The 19,662-nt window shown below is 43.0% G+C and overlaps 1 protein-coding gene across 5 annotated transcripts in view; it reads right to left on the bottom strand.

The window, feature by feature from the left end:
- COL19A1 (collagen type XIX alpha 1 chain) overlaps positions 1-19,662 on the bottom strand; it is an 885,342-nt gene that overhangs the window by 468,352 nt on the left and 397,328 nt on the right. The gene's annotated exons all lie outside the window — the stretch shown is intronic.

Below are 19,662 nucleotides of genomic sequence, written 5' to 3' on the forward strand. Positions count from 1 at the left end.
ATTTTTGGAAATAGCCCGGCAGCAGCAAATCTTATGTTCTTATGAAAGTTAATTGGAGAGATAGGGATAAGGTTAAGGCTGAAGGCTCACTTAGGAACATCAATACTATTATATCGGGCCTGTTAGCTCCAGGCTCCCCCTAACCCAATCTTTCCCTGATCTGCAAACTACCTGGAGCACAACACCCCTGAAGCTCCTTTTAGACTAGAGTCTAAAAAAAAGTGATAGATATGTCTTTCAGCTGTTTCTTAGAAATTAAGCCGTTCTCAAGCTTAATTAAAATCAATACGTATTACAGTGTGACACGGTAATGGGGAAAGTAGTATTACTCGCAGTAGTATCTTGGGTATAAGGATGAACTGCAGGGAATTACCATGGTATTAGAAATAATGAGTATGGTTTTACTACAAGGATGGAGAGCATTAAAGTGATAATACCTCCAAAAGGTCTGATTTGGGAATGGGGAAAATATTGTTAGGATGGGCAAAGAACGGGGACTATTTTCACTACTGTGCTACTCTCTATACTGTATCTGTTATAGCTTATGAGCTTCAGAATAAAGCTCTTTAGTATATTACAAGTACTGAGGCAAACATTAGCAGTACGTTTGAGAGACAGATCATACGCCAAATATCCTAGTTTAGGAGTGAGGTTCATTATCGCCATGGCAATAACAAAACTAACTAATTTGGAGGCATTGCTTCCAAAAGAAGTATGTAAAAGGATCCTGCTTTGAAGAATTATTCCTAGCTGTATTGAACTTCCATGAAAATAAAAGTATTTAGAAATCAACTGTATATATCTCCACTCTTAACAATAAACAGAACTCAGGAAAAAGGAGTGAGTCAACCAGCCAGCTGTTTTATCCCATTATTTTAATAAACAAAGAAAGCTTTCTGTTATTGAAATGCAACAAAACTCTCCTGTGTGTGGATCAAAAACAATATATATGTTATATATATATAATATTAATTATATAAACAGATAACACTGTCTGACTGATGTCTTACCACAGCTGCAAATGGCCTCAGAGAACATATCTTGACCTGAATAAGTAGCTAGCTCATTGCTGATAGAGAAGCATTAAGTCTAAATCTGTGTTTTCATTAAGCTTGATTTAACTATGCCATGAAGAAGTGGCATTCCAAGTATCTGTCTAGTAAACAAGCCTTGGCTAGCTCTGGTTTCATATGGCTAAGTATGTTATCATTTGCAAAAAGAGAGATGATCAGGGGAACACAGAAATGAACTCTTGTTCTCAGGAACTGAAGTGGCTGATTGGGTGTCAAAAGGAACAAGTTTCGTTTATTTTATAAGTAGAATTGCAGCACTACGTTATGTAACGTGACATTGTTTTGAACCTAGCAGTTTAGATAAATAAAAGAGCTATTTGAAACTTCCAACCATGTGTGCATGAACTAGAGCAGGGATTACACCACCTCATAATGTTTTGCAATTTTAAAGCTATTCATGAAGAGTACCCACCAAAAAGAAGATGCAAGTTTCTGTGGACAATTTTTCATTAGGCAATTTTCAAAATGAAAGTATACTTCTCCCTCTCTATTCACGGGGGTTAGGGGCAGAGCCGGCTCATGAATAGGGAAAATTCACGAATAACTTTTGGGCTGGCTCTGACCCACCCCCGGACCTTACCTGGCGGTCTAGCAGTGACACGGGGCAGGAGCGATCTTCCTACACTCCTGCCCCATGCAGAGCCAAGCTGTGAGTTTCCGTGGTCTCACGAGACTACAACAGGAACTCACAACTAGGCTCTGCACGGGGCAGGAGTGTAGGAAGATCGCTCCTGCCCCGTGTCACCACTAGACCACCAGGTAAGGTCCATGGTCCTGGGGCGGCTGCTCACCAACTCCGCCTCCGATCACTCCCCTCTACCTCCAATCGCCTCCTCCTCCAATTACCCCCCTCCTCTTCCTCCGATCGCCTCCCTCCTCACCTCGATCCAAGTCCCGGGGCTGTTTTTTTTCAATGCAGGCTGCCAACGAGTGATTCTCCGAGGGGGGAATTTGCGAATAATCAAAACAGCGAATAGGAAGGGAGAACTGTACACGCATACAATACTTTCACTTTGATATAATTGGTATGAAAACCACAGGTAAAAGTACCTATGAACTTTTCAGCCACTTGAATAGTTTGAAAACCACCTTCAAAAGAAGCAGCAACTACATTTGTCAGTTCACTCTGATATTCAACTGGAGATATGTATAAGCTCCTGGATTCTCTAAAGCAGTGGTTCCCAACCCTGTCCTGGAGAACCACCAGGCCAGTCGGGTTTTCAGGATAGCCCTAATGAATATGCATGAGAGAGATCTGCATATAATGGAGGTGTTAGGCATGCAAATCTGCTCCATTCATATTCATTAGGGCTACCCTGAAAACCCGACTGGCCTGGTGGTTCTCCAGGACAGGGTTGGGAACCACTGCTCTAAAGGATCAGCATGCAACTTGAGTGCTGATAGATAATTTAGGCACTCAACAGCTGGAAGTGAACTAAGTGGGATAGGTTTGTGTGCAGGCACATCAGAAGCAGAGGCAACAGAAGAAAGAGACAGAGGCCAGGTGCAACAAGTCTACAGGCCTAAGAACCAGATCCATAGACCTGTTTGATGAGCGATGTGTAGCTTGCTGCTACTTCAATAAGGAGACCATTATGCACTTGTGCCAGCAGATGGAAGAGGACTTGAAGCCTAGCATTTGGAGGGGCCCTGCCCTGCCATTGCATGTTAAAGTGATCACAGCCCTGGTCTTTATGTCAACTGGGAGTTTCCAAACATCTCTGGGAGCTGCAGCAGGTATTAGCACTGTATCTGACATTCAGGTGTGGCTGATTCAAATCCCACTACTCATTCAGAACACCACCATCTGCCTCATCTATGGCCTCAAAAAGTCAGACCATGTTAGCCCTTTCTACAGAAAACGTCATTGGCTTCCAATTGAAGCAAGGGTCATCTTCAAATTCGCCTGCCTCTGCTTCAAAACCTTAACCGGCTCATCCCCGATATACCTGTCACGCCACTTTGTGTTCCCAGGCTCCAACCGTACACGCAATGCCCACCTGTTTGCCTACCTATCCCCAAAAGGATGTATCTACAAAAGATTCCTGGATAAAACCCTCTCTTTGCAAGCTGGCAAATGGACTGACTGCCTGACTACCCTCATCTCTCTTGTCCCATCTTACCTATCCTTCAGGAAATCTCTCAAATCATACCTCTTTGATAAATTTCTCTAACTCCCTCCCCCCCAATTCACTAATCTCTACCCCGCCTCCCTTCCTTCCCTTCCTCTCCCTTCTTATCTACTTACCTCTTCTCCTCCGGTTTTTCCTCTCCTCTTTCTGCTCTCCTTTGCAAGTTATCAGATTATTATGGTTTTTAATAGAAAACAGCGAATAACATATGAAAAAGTTATTTGTGTTTTTTCTGTATTCATGGGTCTATTAATCCCCTATCACAGCGAATATGGAGGGAGAAGTGTAGTACCCTGAGAACCAGGGGAGCCATATTCAAATCCCACTGAAGTTCCTTGTGACCCTGGGCAGGTCACCCAATACCCCCCACCCCACCCAGCCCCAAAACAAAAGAATACTACTTACCTCCCCTTTTAATTGGCTTTGTAAATGAGGGCCTTAGATTGTGAGGCCATTAAGGATAGAAAAAGTACCCTTATATAATATGTAAACCACTTTGACTGTAACAACAGAAAGTTGGAATGTCAAATCCCATCCTCCTCATGTTAGATGGGATTTTAAATCCACTGGAGACATAACTGTATCTGAATTTAAGAAAGCTTGGGACAACTATTTAGGAAGTCCCTGATTGGTCAACGCAATAGCCAATCAGGAACTTCCTAAGGCTCAACTCTATGGAAGCTCCTGATTGGCTCAGGCGCCCCAGGCCCTTCCCAAGGAAGGAAAGAGGAGAGGAAAAACTGAGACAATTAGGGCCTTAGGCTCCTCCCCATGCATCACATGATGCAATGGGGCGGGGCCTAAAGCCCACATTAGCGGTGCATCATTGAGGAGGGCAGGAGCAGGAGGACTTTTCAGTTCCTCCTGCTCCCTGAAGACAGCACTGGAGGCCTAAGGATCAGGAGGGACTGAGCACCCCTCCTGCTCCCAACATGTAGGTACAGGGGAGGTGTCGGGTTGGACTGGGCCCGACCACAGGTGGGCCGATCAGGGGGGTGAGGTGGGCCGGTGGGGGGATCAGGCCTATGGAGCAGGAGGGTCTGAGAACCCCTCTTGCTTGCAACTTTTACGAATGGAGGGAATGTCGAGCCGGGGGTGGGTGGGCAATTTTTGATTCTCCTGCTCTCTGCCTCCCTTCCCCTCAGCGCAGCCCACTTTAAAACCACGGGCTCACAATGTGGGGAATGGCAGCAGAGAGCAGGAGAGTCAGGGCAGGCAGAGATCAGGTCTAGGCAGAAAGCAGGAGAGTCGGGGTAGGCAGAGAGCAGGTCTAGGCAGAAGTCGCTTGTTCTTGAATGGCCAGCCAGTCGGTGTGTCAGGAGAAAAGTTTAGTGAATTGCGTCCCTGCCTATTTTGCATGCGTTTCCCCTCATTTACTTGCATGGATTTGAAGTGGATCGCAGGACAGGTTTGTGAATCGGGCCGGAGGGAAATCTGCTCACTAAGGGCTCGCAAACCAATCGGTACACGATCAGTTTACTTTGTGAATCTAGCCCATAGTCTCTGTCTCCATCACTTCTTCTGGGAGACTGTTCCATGCATCTACCAACCTTTCTGTAAAAAAGTATTTCTTTAGATTATTCTGGAGCCTATCACCTCTTAACTTCATCCTATTCCCTCTCTTCAGGAGCTTCCTTTCCAATGAAAGAAATTCAACTCATGCACATTTACACCATGTAAGTATTTAAACATCTCTATCATATCTTCCCTCTCCCACTTTTCCTCTAATGTATACATATTGAGATCTTTAAGTCTGTCCCCCATACGCATTATGACGAAGACCACACACCAGTTTTTAGCAGCCTTCCTCTCGACCTTTTTATATCTTTTTGAAGATGCGGTCTCCAGAATTGTATACAATATTCCAAATGAGGTCTCACCAGAGTCTTATACAGGGGCATCAATACCTCCTTTTTCCTATTGGCCATACCTCTTCCTATGCACCCTAGCATCCTTTTAGCTTGTGCCATTACCTTTTCAACCTGTTTGGCCACCTTAAGATCATCACATTCAATCACATCCAAATCTTGCTCTTCTGTCATGCACATAAATTCTTCACCCCTACACTGTATCGTTCCTTCGGGTTTTTGAAGCTCAAATGCATTAAATTTTAGCTGCCAAATTTCAGACCATTCTTTAAGCTTCACTAGGTCTTTCTTCATGTTATTCACACCATCCGGGGCATCTACTCAATTGCAGATTTTGGTATCATACACATAGAAGCAAATCTTACCTGACAGCCTTTCAGCAATATCATTGATAAAAATGTTAAAAAGAACAGGCCCAAGAACAGAAACTTGAGGCATACCACTAGTAACATCCCTTTCCTCAGAGCAATCTTCTTTGATCACGACCCTCTGTCATCTTCTACTCAACCAGTTCTTGACTCAGCCAGTCACTTTGGGGCCCATCCCGAGAGCACTCAGTTTATTAGCTGTCTTTGTGGAACACTGTTAAAAGCTTTGCTAAAATCTAAATACACCACATCTAGTACACTTCCTCTATCCAATTTTCTGGTCAAAAAGTCTCATGCACTTTTACATTATGTAGGTATTTAAATATCTCTATCATATCTCCCCTCTCCTGCCTTTCCTCCAAAGTATACAGATTGAGATCTTTAAGTCTATCCCCATATGCCTTATGATGAAGACCAAATACCATTTTAGTAGCCTTCCTCTGGACCGACTCCATCCTTTTTATATCTTGTTGAAGGTGAGGCCTCCAGAATTGTACACAATATTCTAAATGAGGTCTCACCAACGTCTTATGCAGGGGCATCAATACCTCCTTTTTCCTACTAGCCATACCTATCCCTATGCAACCTAGCATCCTTCTAGCTTTCACTGTCACCTTTTCAACCTGTTTGGCCACCTTAAGATCATCACATACAATCACACCCAAGTCCCGCTCTTCTGTTGTGCACATAAGTTCTTCACTTCCTAATCTGTACCGTTCCCTCGGGCTTTTGCAGCCCAAATGCATGACCTTGCATTTTTTAGCATTAAATTTTAGCTGCCAAATTTCAGACCATTCTTCAAGCTTCGCCAGCTCTTTCTTCATGTTATTCACACCATCCGGCGTGTCTGCTGTATTGCAGATTTTGAAATCAACCGCAAAGAAGCAAATCTTACCCTTTAGCAATATTGTTTATAAAAATGTTAAAAAGAACAGGTCCAAGAACAGAATCTTGAGGCACACCACTGGTAACATCCCTTTCCTCAGAGCGATCTTAATTGATCACTACCCTCTGTTGCCATGGACACATTGACATTGTGAGCAGTGGCATGACCCTCCAGAGTCAGCCCAGCCTGGGCATAAGTAAAGGAGATGCAATCTGCTAGCTATTGAATAGAGTATGTTTAATGATGGCTGCCATCATCCTGTTTGGATCAAAACAAACAAAAGGCTAGGTGAACTGTCAATGGGCTTTAGCCTGCTTCACATAGAAGGCTATGATTTGTTTGCAGTCCAAAGTGTTCAGTGTGTTTTTCACCAGGATAGGCATGAGGATTCAGAAAAAAATGTTAAGATGATTGACTGATTAGGGTAGAAATCCAACACCATCTTAGGAAGGAATTTAGGATGTGTACAAAGAACCACTCTATTGTGATGAAATTTAGTAAAAGGTAAATCAGCTGCTAAGGCCTGAAAATCACTGATCCTGTATACTGAAGTGACCACAACCAGAAACACGTCCTTCCATGTCAAGAACTTCAGATGACAAGAGTCAAGTAATTTAAAAGGACCTTTCATCAGCTGTGTAAGGATGATGTTGAGGTCCCATGACATTGCATGAAATATGATAGTGGGCTTAATCAAAAACAAACCACTCATTAAATGGACATCTGGAGGATGAAGAGAAATGGGTTCACCTTCTATATGGTGATGGGATCATCTGCCTGATTCTACCCATTGAAATCAGTGCTGCAGGTCCCATAATGCAACAGGATGAGGCTGGCAGAAATCTAGGACTGGCCTAAAATCTCCCTCCTGAAACTGGTCACTTGGAAGCTCTGATATGTCATTAGAATTGTTTATGCTATCTAATATTTTACTTCGAAAGTTGTCTGTTCCAAAAAGCCAACTTTCTTACATTGACTGAGCTTGAGGATCAAATTAATAAAACACTTCCACATAATTGAGAAAAAGGAAACAATACAGATGTCACAATTGCTTCAGTTGTGGTAACATGATCATAGGCCATTGTCATCACCCTTGCAATGGAAAGCCCAATAAAATAAGATCAAATAAGTTATATAATTAAATTCTTCTATGGTTTGGTCTGGTTAGTGAAAACAACCAACACATTAACAGCAAGAAATAGTAAATACAAAAGCATAATTAGGACCAGAAAGAAAACTATTCTAAATGTGAACCATTCATTCTCTCAGTGAAATTTATAATTCTTTAGAAATTATTAAAATACATCTTTAGGCTGACAAACATTTGTTGCAGAGGGAAACATGCTAGATTTATGACTGGGGACAATAGTACAGGGAGGAATTAACAATAGTTTGGACCTCAGATATGTCCCTGAAAAGGTTAGAGTTGATATGGAGAGACTACTCATTTTAGGGAATGACCGTTTTACTGTAAAACAGTTTTTTGTACCTCATTTAGTAACCAAATTGAAACAAATTAATTGATTCCATAAGTTGTTTTAAGTAGACTCTCTTGGATATCTGTCCTTGGTTGTTTTAATTTTGAGAATAACTCACAGTATAAGAGATTAGTCCAAAAACATGACAAAGATTACAGATGCATCAAGCAAACATTCAAAAAGGAGAAAAAAAAAACCCTCTTTAATTGACCTTAGAATAGGTTTACTGAGTAGATGAATCAATCACCAGTTCTAAAAAAAAAAAAAAAAAAGGGGAGGGGGAGGGGAGAGGGGAATCAGTGATGTAGTGAGCCAGGAGGTAGCATTCCTCTAGAACAGTGTTCTCAAACTCAAACCTTTTGCAGGGCCACATTTTGGATTTGTAGATACTTGGAGGGCTTCAGAAAAAAATAGTTACATTACATTAGTGATTTTTATTCCGCCATTACCTTGCAGTTCAAGGCGGATTACAGAAGAGGATTTCTGGACATGTCCAGAGGTGTTACAGAGTAGAGCGGGTTGCTTCAGAGGAGTGAAATGTTTCATAAAGTGTTAGTCTTCATGGATTTCTTGAATAGCAGGGTTTTTATTTCTTTTCTGAAAGTTTTGTAGTTGCAATTAGTAGATTGGAGAGTTGGTGGTCTAGTTTAGCGGCCTGTGTGGCTAGAAGGCCATCGTACAGTTTTTTTCTGTTTGATGGGCTCTGATTGGAGGATAATGTGACCAATCAGGCTCCGGGCCTGCCAAGATCCCTATGAAAGCTGGAAGAAAGGGTGGCAAGAAGCCCAAAAAGGGGATTGCCAAGGCCAGCTCCCAGTACCAATCTGCCCCGCTTGAGGATGCCACCGACCCAGAATGGGGGGCAGATGAAGCCCTGCACAATCACTACCATCCACATAACAGAGCTAGGAACATAGATTTTAAACCTATTCCTAGGAATAGGGAGGAAGACTATTGCCCAAGTGTCCACCGGGGGAGTCAGAGAGAAGCCCAGGTGAGGGTAGGGCATGGCTCCCCTCTTGAAAAGCCAGTGGATGTTAGCAAGCTACTAGGCAGGTTAGGGAGGAAGCTCAGGTCTCTCCCTAAAGAAGAGCTTCCTAGCTCAAGCACAGGTAATACCTGTGACCCCCATGGAAGTGGATGAGGCTGGACCCACTTCAGAGTTGCTGGAAGCAGACCAGGAGATGCCCATGGAGTTGCAAGGAGAGCTGGCTCTTGAAGATTTGTATTCAACTCTTGAGCCGATGGAAGTAGGCTTGGCAGCCATTTGCAAGGACTGAAAAAACTGTGAGGTTTTTTTGTTGTTGTTGCTATTGTTGGCTGAGGATGTTTTGTTTTCCAGCCACTTTCATTGACTGCTTAAACTGTGGGATTGTTTTCCTATTTTGATTCTCTGCACATTTTGTTAAGAAGCTGGGAATGCTTTTGTGGGGAGAAGTTTGCTAACACCTGGGAGGGATTTTGAAAGTTGTTTTTTGAGCTTTTGTCAGGCAAACTTGAGGCACTCCCCTGGACCCAGCAGTACTATAAACTAGCTGGAGGCTGTCTTTTTTGTTGAGACTGATTGAATGTTGGTGTAGCATAGCAGAGAATTGAACTTACCTGGGACCTGCTAGGAGCAGGCTCTGATAGCCTCATTGCAAGAAGTTCTGTAGTAGATAAAATCACAGAGCAGATTATTGCCTTTGGTGAGGAGAAATCCTGAACTCACCCAGAGTTTTCTCTTTGGGATATTTTTGTTTTGCAAGTTACATTGATTTGGATTCGGCCATTTTGTTTTCTTTTTTGTTTGAACATTCTGACATTAAACTTACTTGTGAAAACTAAACCCTGGAACTTTGTGGATAAGTTTTTCTTTTCTTTGAATATAATTTACAGTGTCTGCAGGGTGACTCCACACTGAGTCACACACCGGTGACTCAGTAACCACTAGGGGCACTGAGGAGTCCCGTTGCTAGGCTCTAGTGCCAGTTACAATATGTGAATGGTTTCTGGGCTCTCCTGTGTCTGGTTATGGTGGTTTGGATTAAGCGGTTGTTCAAGTAGGCTGGGCTGTCACCATTTATGGATTTAAATAATAGACAGTAGAATTTAAATAGTATTTCTGCTTGAATTGGGAGCCAGTGTGAGTCGAGGTATGCCTTGGTGATGTGGTTGTGTTTTCTTAGTGAATAGATTAGTCTCATGGCTGTGTTTTGTACTGTTTGTAGTTGTTTTATCATTGTTGCGGGGCAGGGGAGATATATGATGTTGCAGTAGTCAAGGACACCTAGGACTAGGGACTGGATCATGAGCTGGAATTGTTTTCTGTCAAAGAATTTTCAAACTTGCCTTAGGTTTCTCATGACTGCGAATGATTTCTGTATTGTTTTGTTGATTTGTGGTTGCATGGTGCAGCATCTGTTTATCGTCATTACTATTGTATCTAGTATTTGTAGCATGATGTCGTGTCAAATGCTACGGTGAGATCTAGTTGAATAATCAGCTTTTTTTTGCTTGTGCTGATGTGTTGTCTAGCTGTGCCCAGAAGGGAGCCTAGTAGTGTCTCAGTGCTGAAGTTGGTTCTGAATCCAGACTGTGTAGGGTAGAGCAAATTGTGGTTTTCTAGGTAGTTGGTGAGGAGTTTAGCTACGAGGTCTTCCATTAGCTTGACATATATTGGAATTGAGGTAATGGGTCTGTAGTTGGATGGTTGATCTGTTGCTCCTTTTGGGTCTTTTAAGATCGGGATGACGATGATTTTGGAGAGGTCTTATGGGAAAAGGCCATCTGTGAGCATGGTTTGTATCCATTGCATGAGGAGAGTGTGGAATTTTAGGCTGGAGGTTTTTGATAGGTATGGAGGGCATTGGTTGAGGTCGCAAGCTGCATGCCTGTATTTTTTATAGAATTCATTAAGGTCAGACCATTGTATTGAGGAGAAGTGGGACCAGGTTCTATCTGTTTCAGCTGATTCTTTTTCTGTGTGTGTGGGGGGGGCATTGTGATCTCTTCTAGGTGGGTTGGGGTTCCTGCGAAGTTTGTCCTGGCAGTTGCAATTGTGTTTTTAAAGTATTCAGCTAAAAGGGTGGCTGAAGGGGGACGGTTGTCGTTTTTGGCTAAGTAGTGTTTGGTGTCTGTGAGTTCTTTTAGTAATTGGAATAGTTTTTTGGTGTCTTGGGCTTCTTTGCCTATTTGGTTTGTGTAGTATGTCTTTCTTTTTTCTTTTAGTTTTAATTTGTATTGCTGGTTTAGTTTTTTTCCATGTTGCTCTTGTGTGTTCTTGGTTACTTTTTCTCCATTTTCTTTCTAGTCGTCTGCATTGTCTTTTGAGTAGGAGTAGTTCATTGTCAAACCATTTGTCTGATCGTCTGCTGATTCTGTTTTTTGTTTTTATTGGGGCTAGCTCGTCTAGGGTAGTTGTACTTATATTGCAACACTGTGAGATGAAGTCTTTGGGGTCACATTCTTGGATTGTAGCGTCTGTTGTATTCCAGAATTTGGAGAGGCCGATATATGTACATGATTTGTAGGTTAAGCTTTGGGATTTTGGTTTGGTTTTGCCTTTGGCCCACTTGATATTGAAGGTGTATGTGTAATGGTCTTAATGTCTGATTAAAGAAATGACAATTTTACATGAGGTAAAACTCTTTATAGTTTACAAATCTTTCCTTTTGGTTAAGTCTTAATAATAATATTGTAATTTATAGCTAAAGAGACATATGAACAAGAAACTGTTTTATTTTACTTTTGTGATATGATAAACATACCGAGGGCCTCAAAATAGTACCTGGTGGGCCACGAGTTTGAGGCCACTGCTCTAGAGTGTAGAGCTGTGGACCACAACCCTATCCTGGAAGTTTTAGCCCTAATGAATATGCATGGGGCAGATCTGCATTCCTATCATCTTCATTACATGCAAATCTCTTTCATGCATATTCATTAGGGCTATCCTGGAAACCTGACTGGCTGGTCCTCCAGGACATGGTTGGGAATTACTGCTCTAGAGCTCTTAAAACCTCTCAAATAGCATAGTCCCTCTTGTCTAATTTCTGCCTATTTGGATCCCTCCTGGAGTGTTTACAAATGGGGAAGTTTCTATGGTCAAATTTCTTTGCAAAAGTCGCAGAAATGGCTACAGTTTTTCTCTGTTGGGATTAGAATTCAGTTCAGCGAATTGAGACAGCTTCCAGCTACATTTTTGTTCATCCTGTATTTTGGGATATGGGAATATGACATCAATTCTCCCCTTTCCCTTACCCCTTTTTAGTCCTAGATGGCATCTTGTAGCCACATTTATGAAGCAGCAAAATACCACTGAGATGGTTTTTGACAACATAGGTACGTTTTAGTGTTTTTCTCTTTACACAATCTCTTTACACAATACAATCAATATATATTTCAGCACTTATGTGTATGCTTGTATCAATTTTCTGAAAGCATTTTGGTCCTTGCTGCTAGGTCTGCGCAGTGTGTTCATACCCTGAAGTAGCCATGTCTGTGAAATGCTGGCCATCGTTGGTGTGGCAGACCTTTCCTAACGCAGATAAGCCTGCTATTTGTTAATCTTTGAAATTTCAGTGGATTTACTTGCATTGCACAGAGCACCAATTTAATTTGCATATAAGGAGGGGTTTTTTTTAATGCCTATGAGGTTTACCCTGCTGTATCTGCCACTGTAGGGTGTAGGTTGGGATCCGAGGTAGAGAATGACATGGTGACTGTTACCTGTGGATAGCCGCTGGAACGGGGAAAAAATCAACTGCTTACCGCGAGTACAGGGACAAGACCACTCACCGCCCCATGGAGCAATGAATGGCCTTATCCTCGCAGTAAAGGATCTGCCATGAGTTGTCTCCCTTCCAACCCCTCCAGGTCAGCAGCCACCATCCCTCCCTATCACGGATCAAAGATTCCCCCATTCTCGCACCTAATGCATTTGCCACTGCCGGGGATCCCATTTATAAACAGGCCTCCTTCCTGCCCTCCACCCGCATGCCCCCCTCCCCCCTGCCAAAGCCAACCCAGAAGGCTTCCCTACAATGTCAGAGCTGACATCAGAGGGAATCCTTCCATGTCAGCCGGGGATCCCAGTTACCTCACTCAACAGTTCTCCTTCAAGCTGGGCTGCTCCTTCCTGATTTCAGCTGTACTTGTTTGCAGGGACACACTGCAGGCAGTGGCTCTTGCACGCTACATGTGGCTGACACAGAAGTCATTGGCCCTGAAGGGAACAAGTAAGGGAGAGAGGGGATATCAACATGGGAGAAAGGGAAAAAGGGGGGGGGGGAAGGAGTGCGTTGGGACATGGGACGGGCATGAATTTGGGATAGTGGAGGGGATATTTGTGAAGGGGAGGGGCGACATAGGTTTTGTTGATCCTTGCCCTGTATTATTTTTGTTTATAAAATGACAATTGTACAAAATATTGTTTCTTTTATACTTTAGTAAAATACAGTAAGTTCAATATAAAATTATAACTATGTGAGGGTTGTGTGATGGGATCAGATGGTTTGCAGTGACGGGGACTAAGCTCGCAGGGACAATGGAGATGGGGACAAATTTTCCCCCCATGTCATTCTCTAATCTGAAGCTTTTTCCTCCTCAATTTTTATTTTATCGGTTGCTCTTTTCCTCTGAGCACTTTTTACAGTGCTCCTGTATTAGTGTTTGTTGTATAAGTATGTACCTGTTTTGTTTTTGATGACAAGTAGAAGTGTGTTTGGTTATTAAAGAAACAGTGAAAACAGATAAATACATACTTCAATGATTCCAAGATGGCAGAATTAGCAGCATAACACAAATGGATTCTGGCCCTCAAGGACCGGAGTTGCCCGTCCCTGTCCTACCCCCTCTTTTTAGAGATCTTTGACTTCAAAGTGCCTTCACAGTTAGACTACAGTCAATTGTTATTTATTGGCAATTTTATAGGGTATTCTGCAATTACGTCTGTTGAGTGTGATTGTGAATGTGATTGCAAGAGTGACTGTGACTGGGAATGGAATAGGGAGAGTTGTTTTCCAATATGGGGTGATATTTTTGTTTATCTTGGGTCTACATGGTTGAGAGGGTTAGAATGCATATACAGCAGTGATGTTCTATGTGATGGGTTACTGTTTGTCTGGGAGTTGGGAGAGGGAGGGAGGGAGAACACAAGGGGGTTCTAGGTAGGGTATTGCAGTAGCCAGGTATATGGACAGGCACGTGCTTAGTTGGTGAGGATGGAAAAATTGATTGGACATCACAGGGGTATAGGCTGGGGCCCCTCATGGGGATTTTCTTTGTAATATTATACACAATTGGGGATAACATTTTTATCGCTGACTTTACGTGACATCTAAACCAATAAGAGTAATAATGTCTTGGAATGTAGCTGGAGTTGGTTCACCTATCAAATGAAATAAAATTCCCAAGCACTCTGTAGACATAAGGCAGACATTGCTTCTATCCTTTAAATCTGCATCTCCTCATCTAAATACAACTACTTTGGCCTGAGATCGTATGTGCTCTGATTGTGGCCTGGGGGATCTTACTAGAATATTGCAGATAGAAAGCTAATTGGATGGTTTTCATAGTGCACAAACAATATTGAATAATCTATTTTTTTTTTTTTTTAAATCTTGAACTTCATTAATTTTATTATAAGACAAACAGGTTTGAGAACAACCCCAACAAGCTTCTAGTAAATCTTACAAAATCCTGAGTAAGACCACACTTCACTCCTGAATTAAAAGATAAAATAGGCTGCTTGCTTAATAAACCAGCTGAGCTAGAGAAAGTTTTCTTGTCATTTCATAAATCCTTATAAAGCTCAGAGGTCCATTGTACAGAAGGAGAAAGGGGTTTAACCTTCCAGATGTTTTCCCCGACCTATCACCTGAGACGCAGAAGCGTAGACGTGAGTTTCTTCTCCTTAAACCAGGTGTCATAGCTTTAGAGGCTACATTCTATTTAAGACATCCCTATAAGTGTATAGTGTATCACCGTGAAATCAAGTATGTTTTCTTCGAACCTTTTCAATTAACTACCTTCTTGTCACTATCTCGTTTGGAGAAAGAAAAATCTTCAGCTCTTTAGATTGATTTAGGCATTAGCTCTCAGCTCTATAGCCTTTGATATACTTTGAATATTTACCCATGTTTCTCGCTGTTTGTTAAATCTTGGATCCCATTAGAGGACTTGAGCAAAGTTAAACTTATGATTATGTTCTTCTTTTCTTTCATTGTTAAAGTGGCAACTTTAATGGAAATTGTTCCTGTTTAACTTCTTTCTGTACAAGTTATAATGCTTGATATTGATGTTTAAAAATGATAAATAAATATGACCTGCTGAGGTGGCTGGCTGGCTGTCGATATTCAGCGATACTCAACTGGGCAGTACTGCTAAATATCAGCTCTAACCGGTAATTTCCTAAGCAAGATAGTGACAATATTCAGTCTGCTAACCAGCTACATAAGTGAATAAAGTTAGGCCGGCAAAAAGGCTGTTTTAACCTTATCTGTCAACTTAACTGGACACAAGTCTGAATATTGTCCATTGCCCGTTTTAACTTCCAGGTTGCCAAACTAGCCTGGATATTCATTTCCGGAGGCTGAACATGTTCTGGCATTAAGTATCTGGGATTAATTCAGCCTGCAGCTGGGAGTGGGTTACAAGCCACTTACTGCTGCAAGCTGAATATAGGGCCCAATGATTTTAGCTGAGTCAACAAATGTTTAGGCGACTTATCCATAATCACCAGGTGCCACAATGGAATTTGAACTAGGTTTCCCTGGTTCTCAGCCCTCTTATTTAATCATTAGGTTATTCCTCCTCCATGTATGGACTTATAGTCCTGAATTCCCGATTAATTTCCTTAAAATGATGAGAACTGCAGGTCTATGAATACAATGGGGCAAAACTAGGGCTGGTTTAGCCTGTTCTTAAGGACCTGGAGTCATCTGGTCAGCGGCGTAGAGAGGGAGTGGGCAGAGGTGGTGGACCACCTTGGGTGCTGTCTTGGCAGAAGCGCTAGCACGTCTTCTCCTCTCTACCTACCTTTTCAATATCATTGGCGGTAGCAAGCAGCATCTCCTAACGGCTGCTCACACCAACCTTAGCTCTTCTTCTGATGTAGGACCAAGAAGTGATGTCAGAGGGAGAGCTGAGGTTGGTGTATGGGGCAGCTAGGAGATTTTGTTCACTGCCATTGAAGATTTTGAAGAGGTTTATGGGGGGAGGGGGCGCATTGAGGGGAAAAGTGCAGGGGGCTCACAACACCAGCTGTCCAGGTACCTCGTTCCCTCACTACACTACACTACACTATACCTAACGTGACCATTTATTTTTTTTCATCAAAACAGGACATTTATTAATTTTCAGTCCCGCCCTAGCCCCATCCAAATCCCACCCTAGCCCCGCCCCCATCCCACCCCCAATTTATTCCATTCATTTTTTATGTACACATAATATCTTATAAATTGATAATGGTAACCATAAAATTAAAAAAAAAACCACAAAGCACACTATATGCAGAGGAAATGTCCTTAGTGTCCCCAGTGCCTCCTTCCTATGTCCTTAGTGCTCCTTCCTATATCCTTAGTGCCCTCAGTGCCTCCTTCCTATGTCCTTAGTGCCCCTTCCTATTTCCTTAGTGCCCCCAGTGCTCCTTCCTAAGTCCTTAGTGCCCTCAGTGCCTCCTTTCTATGTCCTTAGTGCTTTCAGTGACTTCTTCCTATGTCCTTAGTGCCCCAGTGCCTCCTTCCCATGTCCTCAGTGCCTCCTTTCTATGTCCCCCCTCACTGCCTTCCAGCCTTTGTCCCACCCCCTACCTCAAAGCCTGCCTGCCTGCCTACCTCCCTCCCTGCCACACCAAAGCCAGCCTCCCTCCTTCTCTCCTGTGCCCGATTCAAACCCTTCCCCCTCGGGTCCGCTGCCGCTGCTTTCCAGCTTCTATCTTTACCTCCCTCCAGCGCCGATTCAACCCCTCTCCCCCCAGTCCGCTGCCGCTGCTGCTAGCCACCCAGAAGCCTGGCTGGCCCGGAACTTCCTCTCTGATGTCAGAATTGACGTCAGGAAGAGGGCTACTGGGCGGCAAGCAGTGGCAACGGACTGGGGGGAGGGGTTGAATCTGGCTGGAGAGAGGTAAGAGAGGCTGGCAAGCAGCAGCGGCTGCGGACCAGGGGGGGTTGAATCGGGCACGGCAGGGAGGGAGGGGCAGTGATCACCTGTCCCGTTGGCCCCGCGCACAGCTTTGGGACACTGTTCCTGAAGACAGGACATTTCGGCATCCTGAAGCTGTGTGCGGGGACAACAGGACAGAGGATCTAAAAACGGAACGGTCCTGTTCAAAATGGGACGTATGGTCACCTTATGCATACCTGAAATGGTACATATGTACATTAAGGGAAGTTGAATCAAAATTAACAAAGGTAAATAAATTAAATAGAAACCACTGTAACATGATGATTTAGCTATAAGGCAAGAAAGGTGGATTTACTATGTTACTATACAAATGGTATAAATTAAAGAACTAAGGCCGATAATGGACAGACTTGTATGGTTCGTGTCCCATATATGGTGATTCAGTGTAGGATGGGCTGGGGAGCGCATCAATGGGAACTCCACTAACTTGGAACATGAGGACGTTACTGACCATACTTTACAGTAGATATCCTGCAAACAACGGAATGATTGGATAGGCTGGAGTGAGCTTAGATGGCAACTTCAGCAGTTGGAACCTAGGACAATACCAGGTAGACTTTATGGCCCAGAAATATCAAAGAAGAGACAAGTTATCATGTGTTTTTAATGAGAATAACTAATGGGCAGACTGGATGGACCATTCAGGTCTTTATCTGCCGCCATTTACTATGTTACTAGAGGTTGCTTATATTTACTTAAGGTGTGACTCCTCCAAGGTTAGTGGTGAATAGGAATATCTCACTGTTCCAGCATGGACTGATTGGATCTGCCTATTATCCTGTTAATGGAGACCGTATGCTGTTCAAAGTGGTGTTAGTGCCTTTGCCAACAAGCAATGCCAGGAAACAAAACAAATGATACCATCTGTTTCTCTCCATGAATAAAAACAAGCTTATGTATGATTCCTCCAAGGAAATACAAACTAAATGTGACCATCACTAGGAAAAGGTGAGTTATAGCCTCAACACACTAAGGTTGGGGGCTCAAACCCACACTGCTTCTTGTGACCCTGGGCAAGTCTCTTGATCCCCCATTGCCCCAGGCATATTAGATAGGTTGTGAACCCACCGGGACAGAAAGGGAAAATGCTTGAGTACCTGAATAAATCCATGTAAACTGTTCTGAACTTCCCTGGGAGAACGATATAGAAAATTGAATAAATAAGTTCAAACATGTAACTTTTAGGACCCATAACATGAAAAATTGGCCATTCTCAACATTTTGGATCAACTGTGTTAGTCACCTTTCCTAGAGATGGTCACAAAGTCTTAGCCTTTGCAACCTACTTCCACAGAACCCCTAGATGTGCTGGTAGTTTCTAATTAGCTGACTGTTATAGTCATCTTATTTGAATAAAAAAAAAATATTGTTTCAGCTAAAATGGCATTAAATCATATTAACAAGGGCTATCTCATGGCAGATTTCTAGTTCTATAGCATTTGGTAAAATTAATCACTGCCAAGGCATTTATTTATTTAATTCATTTTCTATCCTGTTGTCCCCTAAGAGCTCAGAATATCAAACAGGTTAAACATATATAATTTCAGTACAAGTTTATGATACAAGTTTTTATCCAAACTTGATACACACTAGGGGGCTCATAATAATAATAAAAAAAAGTCCAAAAAGCAACCTAAACCAGTACTTGGATGATCAAAAAGACAGGTCGTCCAAGTTCCGATAATCAAAACTGGTTTTAAACGTATCTAAAACCAGCTTAGGCCTTTTCACTGCCTTTGTATGCCCAGAGTGAAAAGGAGAATTTTTGGAAGAATGGATAGGATGGGAGGCGGGTATGAAGTGGGGCGTCAATGAGCATTGGGAGCAGCACGGACCTTTCAGCTCGGCTCCCCGCACTAGAAACTGCTATTGCAGTTTTGTAAAAGGAGGCCTTAGTCATCTGGCAGCCATAATCAAAAATGTTTGATAGGTTGCCAGACAGAAGTAATATGTTTTGACTTAGACCGAGTTCCGAATTGGGCCGCTGAGCTGATCGCGGCTGCCGCGATCAGCTCAGTTGCCCAGGCAACCCATCCCCACACACCGGTAACGATTGCGGCAGGAGAGATGCCCAATCTCTTTGGCCACAATCCCCGTGACACCCCCCTCCGAATCTTCCCTGGCAGGATAGATGCCCAATCTCTCCTGCCGCGATCCCCCGCGACCCCCCAAATCTTCCCCGGCAGGAAAGATGCCCAATCTCTCCTGCCATGATCCCCCGAGACCCCCCCCCCCTGAATCTTCTCCAGCAGTAGAGATGCCCAATCTCACCAAAAGCCACAACCCCCCACCCCCACCCCCGAACACCCGCATGATCACCGGCAGAAGGGTGCAAGCAGTCAGTCTAGGAGGGGGGATGGAACAGGGGAGTAGGAGTGCCTAGCAGAGGAGGACTCGAATATAAATTGAGATCCCCATTTTTAACCCCCAAATCTCAGTTTATATTAGGGTATATATTGTATGAGTGTTTATATACTGTATATATGTATAGTGTATATATCATATATACTCGAATGAAGGTGTATTGGAAAAGAAAGAAATGATATAGGTTCACAGTCATGCCCACCTAGTGTCTAAGCTAAGAAGCTTAGGACTGAAACTGGCTAAAAAGGTTTTTGAAAGTGTTAAATTTGAACTGAGAGTTAAAGGTTCAAGAGACTACATACAAAGGGTTTGAATATCTTAGTAGTATATA

Source organism: Geotrypetes seraphini, chromosome 3, assembly GCF_902459505.1.
Source record: "Geotrypetes seraphini chromosome 3, aGeoSer1.1, whole genome shotgun sequence".
Classification (NCBI taxonomy): domain Eukaryota; kingdom Metazoa; phylum Chordata; class Amphibia; order Gymnophiona; family Dermophiidae; genus Geotrypetes; species Geotrypetes seraphini.